The sequence below is a fragment of the Papio anubis genome, chromosome 13 (assembly GCF_008728515.1).
Source record: "Papio anubis isolate 15944 chromosome 13, Panubis1.0, whole genome shotgun sequence".
Classification (NCBI taxonomy): Eukaryota; Metazoa; Chordata; class Mammalia; order Primates; family Cercopithecidae; genus Papio; species Papio anubis.
In genome coordinates this window covers 6703814-6720393 of record NC_044988.1, presented here as the reverse complement: position 1 = coordinate 6720393, position 16580 = coordinate 6703814, and the positions used below count along the sequence as shown (strand labels likewise).

At 47.4% G+C, this 16580-nt stretch overlaps 1 long non-coding RNA gene across 1 annotated transcript; it reads left to right on the top strand.

Annotated features, from left to right (window-relative positions):
* The first annotated feature begins 10211 nt into the window (after positions 1 to 10211).
* Positions 10212 to 10960, top strand: LOC103878522. Its single transcript, XR_002517699.2, has 2 exons — positions 10212 to 10659; positions 10756 to 10960. It is a non-coding gene; the product is annotated as an uncharacterized LOC103878522 (long non-coding RNA).
* The last annotated feature ends 5620 nt before the right edge of the window (positions 10961 to 16580 follow it).

Sequence of the window (16580 nt, the reverse complement as noted above, 5' to 3'; positions counted from 1 at the left end):
CTGAGAACCAAATCAATAACGCAATCCCACCTACAATACCTACCAAAAAATTAAAACATCTAGGAATATTTTTAACCAAGAAGACGAAAGACCTCAACCAAGAAAGCTACAAAACACTGATGAAAGAAATTGTAGATAACCCAAATGGAAAAACATCCCATGCTAATTGATCAGAATTAATATTATTAAAGTGTCCATACTGCTGAAAACAATCTACAAATTTAATGCAATTCCTACCAAAATACCAACATCATTTTTCACAGATTTAGAAAAAAAAAATAGTCCTAAAATTCATATGTAACTAAAAAAAGAGCCCGAATAGCCAAAGCAATCCCAAGCAAAAAGAACAAAGCTGGAGCTGTCATATTATCTGACTTCAAATTATACCACCAGGCTATAGTAATCAAAACAGCATGGAACTGGTATAAACACATAAATCAATGGAGCAGAGTAGAGAACCCAGAAATAAAAGCACATATTTATAGCCAACTGATCTTTGATAAGGTCAACAAGAACTTACACTGGGGGAAGGACACTCTTTTTAGTAAATTGTGCTGGAAAAACTGCATTGTCATTTGCAGAAGAATAAAACTGGATCCTACTCTCTCAAAAGTCAACTCAAGATGAATTAAATGTAAGATCTGAAACTATAAAAATACTAAAAGAAAACCTAGGGAAAACTTCTCAACATTGGTCTAGGCAAAAAATTCGTCACCAAGACCTCAAAAGCACAGGCAACAGAAACAAAAGCAGACAAATGGGATTTAATTAAACTAAAAAGCTTCTGCACAGCAAAGGAAATAATCAGCTGAGTGAACAAACAACTAGCGAAATGGGAGAAAATATTTGCAAACTGTGCATCTGACAGGGACTGACAGTCAGAATTTATAAGAAACTCAAACAACTCAACAAAAAACCCCCAAATAATCTCATTAAAAAGTGGGCAAAGAGCATGAATAGATGTTTTTCAAAAGAAGACATACAAATTGCCAACAAACATAAGAAAGAATGCTCCAAATCATTAATCATCAGAGAAATGCAAATTAAAAACACAATGAAATATCATCTTACACCAGACAGAATGGCTATTATTAAAAAGACAAAAAATAACAGATGTTAGCAAGGATGCAGAGAAAAGGGAACTTATATACTATTGGCGCGAATGTAAATTAGTATGTGATCTATGGAAGACAGTCTGGAGATTTCTCAAATAACTAAAACTACAATTATCATTCAATGCAGTAATCTCACTACTGGGATCTACTCAAAGGAAAATAAATCACTATATCAAAAAGACACCTGCACTCATATTTCTGTCAGCACTATTCACAATAGCAAAGATGTGGAATCAACCTAAGTGTCCATCAGTAGAAGACTGGATAAAGAAAATGTCATATATGTATAATTGAATACTATTCAGTCACAAAATAATGAAATCATATATTTTCCACCAACATGGATGGAGCTGGAGGCCATTACCTTAAATGAAGTAAGTCAGACACAGACAAGTATCACATGTTCTCACTTATAAGTGAGAGCTAAATAATGTGTACACATGGACACAGAATGTGGAATGATAGACAACAAACACTTGGAAGGGTGAGGGGGTGGGAGGGGATGGATGCTAAAAAATTATTTAATGGGTATAATGTATGTTATTTAGGTGATAGATATCCTAGAAGCCTTGACTTCACCACTACAAAATTTATGCATGTAACAAAATTACACTTGCACCCCATAAATTTATACAAAAGGTAATAATAAGGAGAACTGATAGCACTATTGAGTCTTCTTATCCAATTGAGATTTGGAACAATGCCTCTCCATGTATTCAGGTGTTTTTTGTTTTTGTTTTGTTTTGTTTTGTTTTGTTTTGTTTTGTTTTGTTTTGACAAAGTCTTACTCTGTCACCTAGACTGGAGTGCAGTGGTGAGATGTCAGCTCACTGCAACCTCCGCCTCCCAGGTTCAAGAGATTCTCCTGCCTCAGCTTCCCAAGTATTTGGCATTACAGGTGTGTGCCACCACACCCAGCTGATTTTTGTATTTTTAGTAGAGATGGGGTTTCATCATGTTGGTGGCCAGGCTGGTCTCAAATTCCTGACCTCCGGTGATCCACCTGCCTCGGCCTCCCAAACTGCTGGGATTACAGGCATGAGCCACCATGCCTGGGCTATACAGGTCTTTTAAAATGTCTCCCTTAACAATATTCTGCAGTTTTCTGTGAAAAGGACTTCTGCACTTTGTTAAATATTTAAAAATATTTTATTTGGTACTATTGTAAATAAATTTTTTTAAATTTCATTTTCCAATTGTTTGCTGCTAGTATATATGTATGTATGCTATTGATTTTTGTGTCCTGCAGACTTATACTAGTGGTTCTGTAGTTTCCTTGAGGTTTTCTATGTAAACAACCATATTATGTTCAAATAGAAACAATTTTACTTCTTTCCCACCAATATTTATGCCTTTACATGTTTTTCTTGTTTCATTGCCACAGCTAGGTTCTCAGTACAATTAACTAGAAGTAATGAGAGAGAGAGAGAGAATGCATGCACTTACTTCCTTATCTTACTGATCCTAGGGAGAAAGTACTCAATATTTCAACAATAAGTATTGTATTGGGTTAGCTCCAGGTTTTTCACAGATGCCCTTTATCGGGTGGAAGAAGTCCCTTTCTCTGCTTAGTTTGTTGGAGAAAAACAATTCCACACTCATAGTAAGAGATTTAACACTTCTCTTTCATCACCTTATTGATCAATTACAAAAATATCAGTAAACATGTGGAGGAAGTGAACATTATCATCAGTTACCTTTACCTAATTGCTATTTCTGTATCACTACATATTCTTTCCAAGTTCACATAGAAAATTCACTAAGATGAACTATATGCTGGCCCATAATACAAGTCCCCACAATGTAAAAATATATGAAATAGCACAAAGTAGGTTCTCTGACCACAGCAGAATTAAATTAGAAATAATAACAGATCTAGGAAACCCCCCAATATTTGGAAATTAACCCGCACACTTCTAAATAATGCATGTTTCAAAAAGAATTTTTTAAATACTTCTAATTGACTGATATGTAAACATACAATAAATACATCAAAATGTATGGGATGGACTAAAGCAGTGTGAGGAGGAAAATTTACACTTTTAAAGGCTTATGTTAGAAAAGAGGAAACACGTGACCTCAAAGACGGAACAGTCCACCTCAAAAAGCTAAAAAAAGAAGAGCAAAGTAAACCCAAAGAAGACGGAAGGAGCAGAAGTCAACAAGAGAGAAAACAAATGTTAGAAAAAGATTACACAGCTTCCCTTGCTGTGATCTATTGAAAATCAGTCCTCAACACAAGGGTTTGTAAAGAAACAAAGTGAAAAATAAAATCTTTTTTTGAAAAGAAAAAGATTACAAAGCTAAATCTTAGTTCTTTAAAAGCAACAAAATAAATAAAGTTGTAACTAGTTAATAAGAAAAAATTAGTAATAGAGCACAAATGACAAATATCAGAAATGAAATACTGGTTACCACTTCAGATATTAAAAGAATCATTAGCTGTTTTTGTGAACACTTTATAGCAATCAATTTGGCAACTTAATGAACTGAACAAATTTCCTGAGAAGTATGATCTACCAAAATTTACACAAGATGAAAGGGAAAATATGAATAATCCTGTATCCATGAAAGGAATTGAATTTGTCATCATTAACCTTCACACTAAGAAAACCAGCTCAGATGGTTTCACAAGTGAATTCCATCAAACGTTCAAAGACGTAATAGCACCAACTGTACACAAACTCTTCCAGGAAACAGGAAGAGGGAACACATCCCAGCATGTTTCATGGGACCAGCATAACCTCACATCAAAACGTAACACAACACAACCTTAACGCCCTCCACTCCAGTGGTGTGAAAAGAACTTTTTTACACCACTAAAGTTAACAAATTAATACTTTCATGAGAGTCACAAAGTGTAGGCAGGCTCCATTGTGAAAGAAATGGTTCATTTAAGCCAATGAGAACCAAATTCAACCCCCAACTTAATAATGTTAAACTCCATTCCATGATGTATTTTTAAGAGCTTGCCAAATTTGGTAATAAATTAATTCCTAAAAGGAAAGAAAAGCTAAATCTAGAGAAAGAAACACAGAAAACCAAGATATTGGTTTAGAAGAAATTCAAATATATTAACTAGGACCCTGGGAAAACCATGTGTGTTGGGAAGGGATTTGTAGGTGAAGATGGATATAGAAAAATTCAAGGGCCTGGTGATGTGGCTCACGCACCTGCAATTCCAGCACTTTGGGAGGCTGAAGTGGGCAGATCACTTGAGATTAGGAGTTTGAGACCAGCCTGGCCAACATGGTGAAACTCTGTCTTTACTAAAAATACAAAAATTAGCCGGGTGTGGTGACGCATGCCTGTAATCCCAGCTACTCGGGAGGCTGAGGCATAAGAATCGTTTGAATCCGGGAGGTGGAGGTTGCAGTGAGCCAGGAGACAGAGGTTGCAGTGAGCCAAGACGGCACCACTGCACTGCAGCATGGGCAACAGAGCGAGGCTTTGTCTCAAAAAAAGAAAAGAAAAATACAAGAAGGAAAATGGGCCTCTGCTCATTTTAGGTGGCATGTACAGAATTTGATAAGCGTGTCCAGGTGACAACTTTGAAGAAGGCACTGCAGTTTCTGTGTTGGTGGACGTCCTCATTTTGGTTTCCACCCTGTAGCTAAGTGACCATACTGCTCAGAATATCTGCGACAGTTGGATCAGGACATCTTTAGTGATCAGGAATCAGCATGTTACGTGGCGTATAAAAGGCCCTTGGAAGACTCTGACCACCTGGACATCATCAAGGTCACGTGACGCCCAGGAGTCAACACCGCAGCGGGGCACACAGGAGAACTGCACCAGGAGCCCCTAAGAGCCCGGCTCACAGGGGCTGTAGAAGAGCCAGCGTGACACTGTTCTGGCTGAAGATCAGCCTGCACGGTCTGACAAAGGACTTTCTGGCTGGCAGTTTGAAAGCACCTGTGGTTTATAAAAAAAATAAGGGCCAGGTGCAGTGCCTCACTCCTGTAATTCCAGCACTTTGGGAGGCCGAGGTGGGTGGATCACCTGAGGTCAGGAGTTCGAGACCAGCCTGGCCAACATCGTGAAATCTCGTCTCTACAAAAATACAAAAATCAGCCAGGCGTGGTGGCGCACACCTGTAATCCCAGGTACTTGGGAGGCTGAGGCAGGAGAATTGCTTGAACCTGGGAGGTGGAGGTTGCAGTGAGCCGAGATTGCATCACTGCACTCCAGCCTAGGCGACAGAGAGAGACTCTGTCGCAAACAAAAAGAACAATAAAAAGGTTGTTTGTAGCTGAAATAGGAACACACAGAGAATCTGGGGTACGGGGCTGCCAGCGCTCTCCCAGTAGAGTCCGTGGACCAGGTCACTTGTGAGCTGCTGGTGTCTGCCCTGTGACGAGATGAGAGTGCAAGGAAGTGTATGCGTTCAGAACTCTCACAGCAATTTGACAGGACTGTGGCATCGAAGTGTGTGCCTGTGTTTCAGTAATCCATGTCCTCTGTGCTTTACAAAAGCTTTGGCCCAAGACAGATTGGAGAAAAACTACAAAAAATTGCTCCTTCCCTACAGACTGTTCCAGGACAGCAGCTCTGGAGTGTGGCTTGGCGGTTGTTTCTGGGGGAAGCTGCAGACAATTAGCCACGGATGATACTTAGGGTCTCAAACCCCACAGTTGATGTTTAAAATAGATGTTAATGACTTCAAATATATCCCTAAGCTTATCTGATTCACACCCTCTCATTTCCAATGTGTTTTCTGAGGGAAAAAGAAGGGTTTTCAGTCAGTGTGCCAGGAGATCCAAAATCCAGGGTGTCCCTGGATAGCCTGACCTGCTGGGACAGTGAAAAGGTGGAGACAGGACTCCCAGGGATGGCAATGAGGAAGCGGGGCTCCCACGGCCCACAGGCCTGGGTGATCTTGCTGCAGAGTCAGGAAGCTCCTTGCAGCGATGAACATGGTGACAGTGCTGGCCGGGCACCGTGGCTGTGCCTGGCGGGCCTGCGGAGGGCACAGGGATTCATCTCGCTTGGCTGAGATCTTACAAGAGTGCTCGAAGCTTCGTTTTTCTGAGTCAGCTCCCAGCTTCACTTGAACATGGTTACTTACAGATGCAAACTGGAAACGATGCACTGTCTCTTCCTTTGCAATCTCTACGGTGAGCAGGCAGGAGCCCCAGCCAGAGTCCTGTGGTCACACACCCACTGGTGGTCAGGTAAATTTTCTGTTTCCCAGAAGGTTTTATTTTACAGAGTGAACAGATCACAGCCTGCTTCCATTGCTCTGAAACACGCCAACTCCTCTTTCCCCACCTTTGTGAGGACGATCAAAAACCCAGAGAACTGCAGCGTTAAGATTTGATTTCATGATAAGCCCATCTTGTGGCAAGTTGAGTCTGGCTCTGGAAGGTGTGTTTGCCAGGAAACAAGCTGGGTATTATTTCTGTGGTTTGGCAGGGGAAACTCTGAGTTGGATGGATTTGGGAACCGGGGGAAACATAGCTCAGGCCAGGAGAAGTCTGGATGAACACGAAAACAGAGGAGGGGTCCCGGGTATTGCACCGCTCAGAGAGGCAACGCCCCAGCACCAGAACTCCGCAGCCAGCAGGGGTGTGGGCAGCACCGGGGTCTGGCTGGCAACTTCAGACACCACCCACACGGCCCCCAGTGCCAAGCCCTGCTGCCTGGCCCTGCCCATAGAAACCCCATCCTCATCAGCTGTGGGCTAAATACCCCCAGGATGGAAATGGCTGGGCTGTCCAGGGTGTGGAGGGAGCAGGGGCGCGCAGGCAGCCTGCCTATGTGGGCCTGTGTTGGCGGGGGCCCACATGTGAACATCCCCCGCCTGATACCAGGACTTGCCCGTGAGCCTCCCTCATCCCCAGCAGGCCTTGTGGCGACTCCTGTTTGGGGTTCAGTCCCGCTCTGGGGACATTTCAGGAGATGCAAGTGAGTTCCTGCTGCTACCAGGGGCCAGTCCAAGGGGAACTCATCTGTGACAAAAAGGATACCTCATTATGACAGAGGAGGAGTTGTTGAGCACAGCACAAGGCCTACAGAGAGCAAGGTGGGGTTGGTCAGAGTTGCCCTGAAGCCATCTTGTAGGTAGTTACTGAGGTTTGTCAAGTTGCACAGCGTGGAGTAAGCTGCAGAGTGGAGGATGGGAGATCACTCTGTGGCTCCTGGGCATCTCATACCACCTGGTGCCATCTGGAAACAAGTGCCCTGTGCATTCACCTGCAGTGGGGAGATCCCGCCTCCCCTGCCTCAGAGCAGCCAGCCCCTTTGTCCACCATCTGGAGGTGGCACAGAGCTTCAGAGGAGAGGGCTGTGGGGCTGCAGGGAGTCATCGGGGTGGACAAAGAGGTGCACTTGTGCAGATGTGGGCCTCACAGGGCTGAGAAGGGAAAGATTTCCCTGCAGACGACCACACAAGGAGCAGGGAGGAAAGAGGATCGGAAGGTGCAAGCTGACCCCGCGGCTGGCTGAGGAGTCAACGCACATGTTTCCGAGGACCCCAGGCTTAGGCTGGTGGCTCTTATGATCCCAACATCGCCTCCATTCGCCCCTGTCTCTGTTCATTCTGCTTCCACTGAGATCACGTGCATCCCCTCAGGGCATCCTCCCTTACCCTCTATGCCCCAATGCCCCACAGCACCCCCACACTGTGTGCCCAAGCTCTGCACAGTTAGGTGGGGACACCCTTGTAACACCAAGGTCGGCCTTCCCATGCCACCATTGCTGCCTGCCCTGTGTCCCTGGCTCCTGCCCATCTGGTGGGTTTGCCGTTTCCCACAGGGACCCACACTGCCTGGAGAGAGGAGCAACACGAGGAACCGCCCAGCGCAGAGCCGCGCCAGGCTGGAAACAGGTCAGGGCTGACTCACTGGCCCAGAGCGGGCCATGGGTGCTGGGCACTGCTCTCTCTACCTGCAACCTCTGTCTTTTACACCCCTGCCCAGAGAAACATTCTGTATCCCTCCACGTGCCAGGATGATAGTGGTCCCCAAATATGTTCATATCCTAATCCCCGGAACCCATGGTTGTGACCTTACATGGCAAACAGGACTCTGCATAAGTGATGAAGCCCAGAATTATTTGGGGGAGGAAGGCAAGGTAGTCACAAGGGTGCTCCTGAGACAGTCCGACCGGAAGAGAGCGGGAGGTGATGCGGTGATGGACACAGAGACTGCAGGGATGCGCTTTGAAGATGGAGGGAGACAAGAGCCAAGGAATGCAGGTGACCTCTAGAAGTGGAAAGACAGTGAACAAATGGATTCTCCCCTAGAGTCTCCAGAAAGAACCAGCCCTGCCCACCTTTGACTTTAACCCAGTCAGATTGGTTTTAGACTTCTAGCATCCAGAACAGTAAGAGAACAAAGTTGTGCTGTTTTAAGCCAGCAAGTCAGTGGTGAGTTGTTACTCAGACATCGCCCATCAGCACCCTGGGGAGGTGCGCCTGGCTCTCCGAACGAGCAGCTCTCTCTCCAGGACAGCCCTGCACCCGTGTTGGGCCTGTGTCTGAAACCCCTAGCCGCACAGGCCTGGTGCCAGCTCCACGAGGCTCGGGTGAACCCATCACTCACTCAGCCCTCGCCACAGGCCTGCACATGGTCACTGCATGCTGGTGCTGTGGACATCCATGGCTTGGTTCCATTTCAGGAGAAAGCCCCTGAGGATTTGGGGAATGCTTTCCTCCCTCAGCCACGCTGTTCAGCGACCCCACTGGTGACCTGTCCAGGCTGAGTCCCCGAACACACGGGCCCAGTGATAGCTGCCACCCGCCTTGGCCGGCTGCTTGGTCCAGAGGCAAGGGTCTCAGCCAAGGACAAGGCACCACAGTCCTTTCCTGGTATATTTCAAATAGGAACTGGGAACCAAGGGCCAGTCCCATTAACTTGAGTAAGAGGCAGACAGTAGCCGGCACAGAGTGGATCCCACTGCCTGGGCCCTTCCTGCAGCTCTGCTCACTGCTATGCCCCAGCCCGGGCTCAGCTGGGACAGGCCTGGAGACCAGCCCCAGAGCGGGACCTCAGAGCATGCATGCTGGAGAACAGTGGGGCCTGACCGGGCTCCTCAGACTTTCCCTTGGAGGAAGGCAGGAAGGTGGGCTTCCCAGGTGCCGTGGGCAGGCAGGTACCCTTGGGCTTCCTTTTTCCCATCTGTGTAAGGAACAGCTCTGGGGCCGTGAGGCACTCTCTGCTGATCCTGTCCCATGGTCCCAGGGGCACTGTCTGCCCAGCCACCCTGTGTGGCCTCGGTCACAGCTGCAGTGGGACACCAAGTGGGTCCACGGCCATTATGGACTCCCACACGCAGCGGCCACCATATGCTGTGGGGGCCTCACCTCAGGTGCCCACATTCAGACATTATTTGGGATAGACCATAAATTCCACAAGGACAGGGATTCTTAAAAATTTGTGTTTACTGTCAAAAGCCTACCATCAGTATAAGCCTGACACAGACAGGTGCTCAGGAAACAGTTTTTGAGTGAACGACTAGATGCTGAATGATTTGCTTAGTAGGATGAGGATGGGCACTTCCAACGTATTACAACTGGAAACTGCTCCGCGTTTAGAACTCCTCTCGCCTCATGCGCTAATTTGGCACATTACTGGTCTGAGTGAGCTGTGGGTTGTCTGCACAGTTTTCATTTGTAAAAAAGCTATAAAATCAACTATGCAGGCCAAGAATAGATTGACATTGTTCACGATGGTGCTTACAGGCTGCGCAAGATACATTAGAAGCCTTTGCATAAATAATAATTACAGAAATGCAAATTAACGAGAGAGCATTTCTCAGTGATGGGATTGGTAGAGTCCAGCATCCATGTGCGCTCCTGACCAGGATGTGGAGAGAGGCCCTCCAGGAGGTGTGCAAAGTGGTGTGGATTTGGGACAGCGATTTGACAGTATCTGAGAAAGTTAAAACTCTGCATCCCCAACACACAGCAAGCCCTGCAGTGGTAAGTCTGTCACAGTGAAGGATCAGGACAACCCCAGCCATCCAGGGAGGAACAGCTAGTAAGAATGGCACCCTTGCTGGAAAGTGTACGGTTGCCGACTGGAAGAAATACCCATGACATGTTGTGACGTGTGTGCAGCTGCAGACCTCTACACAGAGTATGTTATTGTTGGTGGGAAAATGTGTGTGTTCACAGGTATGTACATATTTGTGTGTGTGTGCAAATGGGCACATGCATTGACCTGTTGGGATGTGGGTGCACAGTGCGTGTGTTCACATTTGTGTCTGTGCGTGTGTGTGTGTGCGTGTGTCTTTTGTAAGTACAGGAAGAAGTCAGGAGTCGTCACGGTAGTGATGGTAGCAGTACTGTGTCCTACTTGGGCCAGGCACGGCACCTTACAGATAGTGTGGTCATGCACTTAATCCTCAAGTGGGTTACCATTGTTATCTCCATTTCACAGATCAGGAAACTGAGTCAGGGACCAGGCAAGTGACCAACCTAAGTTGAATTCTGAAGTCAGGGAGCTTGTGTCCAAAGTCCATGACCAGAATCCTTCTGTTCTGCAGCCATGCTCAAAGTAGGAAAGGCCAGGGGAGGCGTACTGTGAAACATCGTTAAGCGGTGGGCACTATGGGTGATTTTACTTTTTTCTTTCTGTATTTTTATCTTTAAGGAGATTACTTTAAAACATGAAAGAAACTGCATCTTTTCCTTAAGGGCAAGACGGTGCTGTGGGCTTTCCTCTCCTGATGAGATGATGCAAATGGACTCCATAGAGAAACGCTGCCCATGTAACAATGCAGTTATGCAACCGGGTGCATGACACGTGAATTACAGCGCACCTGAGATCCTGATGAAATCCTGGGAGCCTGGAGCTGTCAAACATGGTTTTAAAAAATAAAGGGAATACACCCAGCCCACACCCTGACTTTACAACCTTTAATTAATTAGGGGAAAGAAAGAGAGATCTGTCTGGTTTCATGACTTCAACTTTCCACCTGGAATATGAAGCTCCTGCTCTTCCCACCTCCTTTTCTTCTCTCTTTCTCTTTCTCTCTCTCTCAGGTTTTTAAATTTCTACTTTCAGTTCTGCCACCAAAAAGAGATGGCAAATATATTCTGCATAATTCCGAGACTGCACTATAAATGTTGGAGTTCTACTACTTGTATCATAGTCACAACTGAACGCATGAGTGGGCACAGACTGCCCCTCTGCCTCCCTCCTGCTCCTGCACCAGCCAATAGTGTCTGAAGTCAGACCCATCCCATCTTCCTGTCCAGCTGTTTAGTCTCAAACTGTACATTTATTTCATTAATAGATCAGACTAAGATGTTCATCTCATGTAATATAGAGGCATCTTTTTTTCTTGGGAATCTGGCTGGTTTGTTGGTGGAAAGTCAGGGTTCAGGGGCTGTCCACGTTTAACTTAAGCCTCCTGTACTTTCGGGTTCTGGGACCCAGCACCTTTCTTGTCTATAGTTAGGTTTTTGAAAAGTGCTATTTGATTAAAATTTAAGGCCAGGCACGGTGGCTCATGCCTGTAATCCCAGCACTTTGGGAGGACAAGGCGGGCAGATCACCTGAGGTTAGGAGTTCGAGACCAGCCTGACCAACATGGAGAAATCCCCAGCTTTACTAAAAACACAAAATTAACCAGGCGTGGTGATGCATGCTTGTGATTCCAGCTACTCAGGAGGCTGGGGCAGGAGAATCGCTTGAACCTGGGAGGCGGAGGTTGTGGTGAGCCAAGATTGTGCCACTGCACTCCAGCCTGGGCAACAAGAGCGAAACTCTGTCTCAAAAAAAAAAATTTAAACACACTTTCATTCACTGAATCAATGACTCTTACCAGTCATGGTCAATAGCTGTATCATGACAATAGCTTAACTTGGGGAGTTTAAAAAATACCCACACCTGGATCCTACCCCAGGACTGGCTGAAGTTGCCTGGGTGGGGAGGGGAGAATTTCAGGTGATTGTAATATGCAGTCAGGGTTGAGGCCTTCTGCACACGGAGTTCCTTGAGCAAACCTCTTGTCCCTTCGAAACTGCCTCTGACAGGCTGTTTCCTCCATGCCTGCACCGTGAGTATTAGCTAATGACTTAATGACTAAAGGGGCACAACAGTGCAAACAGCTATGGTGTACAGCATATTTACTAATGCCAGACACATCCACACAGCAACTCATTTAATCCCTATTCTGGTCTGTGAGGCCGGGAGTCTCCTTCCTCTCCTCTTTGGCCAACAGAATGTGATCTTCTGGGCCTTTCAAGCCCAATTCTTCAGAAGCTTTGAGCTCTACATTCTCCAGATTAGAGCCTGGCCACCGTGCTGCAAGGAAGCCAAGCTAGACCCATGGACAAGCCAAAGCCGTCTGGAGGCAGCCCTGGAGGATGGAGGCCAGCTTGGATGTCCCAGCCAGCTCGAGCTGCCAGTTGAACGCAGCCACAGGAGCAGCCACAGCCCACACCAAGTAGAGTGGAAGAGTTGCCCAGCTGAGCCCTGTCCAAATTACCATCTGCAGAATTACGAGAAAGAATAAGCTGTGGGCCAAGTGCAGTGGCTCACGCCTGTAATCCCAGCACTCTGGGAGGCCAAGATGGGTGAATCACCTGAGGTCAGGAGTTCGAGACCAGCCTGGCCAACAGGCGAAACCCCATCTCTACCAAAAATACAAAAATTAGCTGGACATGGTGGTGTGCGCCTATAGTCCCAGCTACTCAGGAGGCGGAGGCAGGAGAATTGCTTGAACCCAGGAGGTGAAGGATGCAGCGAGCCCACATTGCACCACTGCACCCCAGCCTGGGCGAGACTCCATCTAAAAAAAAAAAAAAGGAAAGGAAAAAGTTGTATTGCTTGACACATTATATTTGGGGATGTTGTGATACACAGCAGTAACTGAAATGCCACAAGGTTCCTCTGTTTCCTCTGTGCCTACAGGGGCTCTGCTGACCCCGGGCACCCCAGAGAAACAGACACACATATATCCCTAACGGAGTGCTTCCAGTGGCTTCCACCCCGATAATAACAGCACACTCATGTCACCAATGAGGTGCTCCTGGTGATGCCCCAGAGAGCTTGGGGATGAGGGCACAAAGATAGCAGTTGAGGGACAACTTCCAGAGGGGCCAACTGCTTGTCTTCAAGACTAAATTACAGAAAACAAATCCTACCTCTCAATAGGACATTGAAGCTCAAAAACAATTCTGCTCAACTCAAACTCGGATAGAAAGAGAAAAATCCAGAGATACTTAGATAATCCAGAATGTTAGAGATACCATTTCAAAAGTTCCTCAACAAAAAGCAAACCCCAAAAAGTGATTCACAAAGCCACTTTAAAAATACAATCACTGGCCAGGCGCAGTGGCTCACGCCTGTAATCCCAGTACTTTGGGAGGCTGAGGTGGGTGCATCAGAAGGTCAAGAGTTCAAGACCAGTCTGGCCAACATAGTGAAACCCTGTCTCTGCTAAAAATACAAAAAATTAGCTGGGTGTAGTGGTGTGCACCTATAGTCCCAGCTACTTCAGAGGCTGAGGCAGAAGAACCATGTGAACCCGGGAGGGGGAGGTTGCAGTGAGCCGAGATTGTGCCATTGCGCTCCAGCCCGGGCGACGGTGCAAGACTCGACTCCATCTCAAAAAAAAAAAAAAAAAAAAATACAGTCACCTGCTCTCTTCAGTGCTGCACACAGCAGCCTTGGTTATACGCAAGCCCCTGTGCCTGACAAGTGGCTGGTCCCTCAGTCTCAGGAGTCCTCACGCTTGCCGAAGCCCACAGCTCCCTTGCTCTTCTGCCAGACATCCTAGATGCCCTAGAAGCCGCTTTTCTTATTACATGCACCATGCGAGTGCTGAAGGTTCAGGTCACAGATGCTGGCAAAAACCTTTTACCAAGAACGAGGTCCAGAGACGAGGCCCCTCACAGAGCGAACACAGGTTTGGCCTTCACCAACTGAGAGAAATGGTCACGTGCCCAGCAAGCCAGAGAGGAAAAGCCTTCCTGCTTTTTTGCCGAAAGCCCTCATCTGGTCCAGCAACTTCATTTTATTTATGAATTTATTTATTTATTTATATATTGAGACCGAGTCTCACTCTGTCATCCAGGCTGGAGTGCAGTGGCGTGATCTCAGGTCGCTGCAACCTCCACCTCCTGGGTTCATGCCATTCTCCTGCCTCAGCCTCCCAAGTAGCTGGGACTGCAGGTGCACGCTGCCACGCCCAGCTAATTTTTTGTATTTCAGTAGAGACGGGGTTTCACCATGTACCCAAGGCTGGTCGCGAACTCCTGAGCTCAGGCAATCTGCCCACCTCAGCCTCCCAAAGTGCTGGGATTTCAGGCGTGAGCCATGTCGCCCTGCCACCTTCATATTTATTAATAGTTCTTTAATGTTTGCAAAGCCCCGAGTATCTCCAAGAAAAGTCATTTCTTCCCCGTAGAGAGATGGCTTTCTATTATTTAGGAGCAGTCTTGCAACCCTGCTCCCGGGGAAATCAAACATTAGGGAATAGTGTTCTGCTGATGAAGTGAGAAATGGGAGGACATGGCTTTGGCTGCAAAGATGACCCGGGTGCATTGTCAACGTCCCAGCTCCCACAGAGGCACTCAGTAGAGCCAAACGCTGAGCTTCATTGCACGAAGCCCTTTAGATGACAAGCCCTTCAGCTGCCTCCAGTGACGTGTCCACGAGGGAGGCAGCAGTATCTGCTTCAGGCGAGAAGCCTGAGGACCAGGCACAGGGTTGGGGGAAAAGCCGGCTGGCCCTTGATGCTGGGTATGCTGTTTTCCACCTGCTCTGAGCCCGGACCCATTTTCTGTCCTGCCACCATAAGCTGATCGCCTGGGCACCCGTTCCCTCTGGCTCCAGCCAGGTCACTGAGGGGATCAGCAGGAGACTGAGGGGAGCAGGGTAGTTCCCTGCTTTGGTGGCACCATGCAGGGAGTGGCTGTGTCCTCCACAGACCCAGAAGGGGTAACAGCTTCCTACTTACTCATGGGCACTGGGAGCCACCAGGTTCTCCCTTGGGGATAGGCGATTTCTTTCCCAGGGTGGGAGGTTGTTGGCCCCCACTGACAGAGGCACCTGTCCCATGACTTAGCCCTTCCTGGGGCCCTTTGCCTTCAGTGACTGGTTGATGTGGAGCCTAAAGCCCCTTGCCCAAGCTTAGGAACCCTCTGCAGGGCCATCCAGCTTGGAGTTCCCTGTGGGGTTACCTAAGGCCACTGTTGTGACTGCATCTCAGCTTCCTCTCCTGCTCCCCACCCTGCCAGGAGGATATGAGGCAGTTCCCATGCACTGCAGCCATGAGTCATTCTATTACCACCTTTTTAATGTTTTTAACAAAGAAATCAAACTCCAGAGAGGCAAGAGACTAAGTTATCAACGGGCAAATGGGATAGGCAGGTTGAATTCCCACCTGCCCGACCGCACAGTCCATGTTATATGGTGCTTATTTGATTGTAGGGAGAATATGTGCTCTTCTTAGCTGTCAACTGGGGGACAGAGTTGTAGATGTTTGAGGTAAAGTTTATCTCTAAAAGTTAGAGGAGTTGGAAAATAGTTGTAAAATCTTCCTTTCAATGTATGAGAAATGCATGTCTTCTCTCGCGTAAGTAGGGGACATGGGAGGGATAAAAGTGAACACAGCCTCTCAGAGGGCTGGAGAGATGGAGTACCTGGGAAGGTGCAGGAAGGGAGGAATGAAGCCCTCGGGGGAGGTGCGGGGCACTGAGCTTTCCAGATCTTCCAAACTCAGCTCGCCCTCCAGGAAAGACGGGTGATGACAAAACCTTCTGCCCCAAACCTTACAAAGTACATGTCCACAGAAGAGCAACAACAGAAAAATAAAATGCCAGCCGCACTCACAGTGAGAAAGAGGATCAGCCCCACACCATAAAGTTAGAGACAGCCGGTGAGAAGATCCCAGGGCTCCTCCCTGAAGGCCACGCACTTCAGGGAGGTGGACACGCCCTGCCCACCAGGAACAGAGGCCACCTAGGGAGATTCCAACTCCCACTGAGAGTGGAAGGCCCCTTCTCCCCAGGGGCAGAACAACCGCCAGGACCCCCGCCTGACGGTCTTTGGTGGAAAGCATGGCTGGAGGTGGCCACCCCGAGCTCATTGTGCTGAGCACAACAAGGAAATTTACCATAGGAGAAAGAAAGCAATGCCAGAACCCTAGGCAGCCCAGGAAGGCGGCCATGCTAAGCGTCTTGTGTTAAGGGTCTCTTCTCCACAGATGAACCATTTCTGGGCTAAAACCCATAGAGTTTTGTCCTTTCCCTCCCTAGGCTGGGAAGGAAGTGGGAGCAGCGGACAAAGCTGGGCATCCACTCAGGGCTGGGCAGGTCTGGGGCAGAGGTCTGCGTCTCACGCTGCGACAGCATGACTGCACAACCTCAACCCAGTCTGGAATATGGTTGGGCTTAGGGAATCCCAGAAAGGGTCCTCAGCAGCATGACTGTGTTAGGTTTCTATTGCAACAGTATTAGTGGCTTAAAATGAACAATTCTTCACAGAACTGTTGTGGGGAGAGCATTCA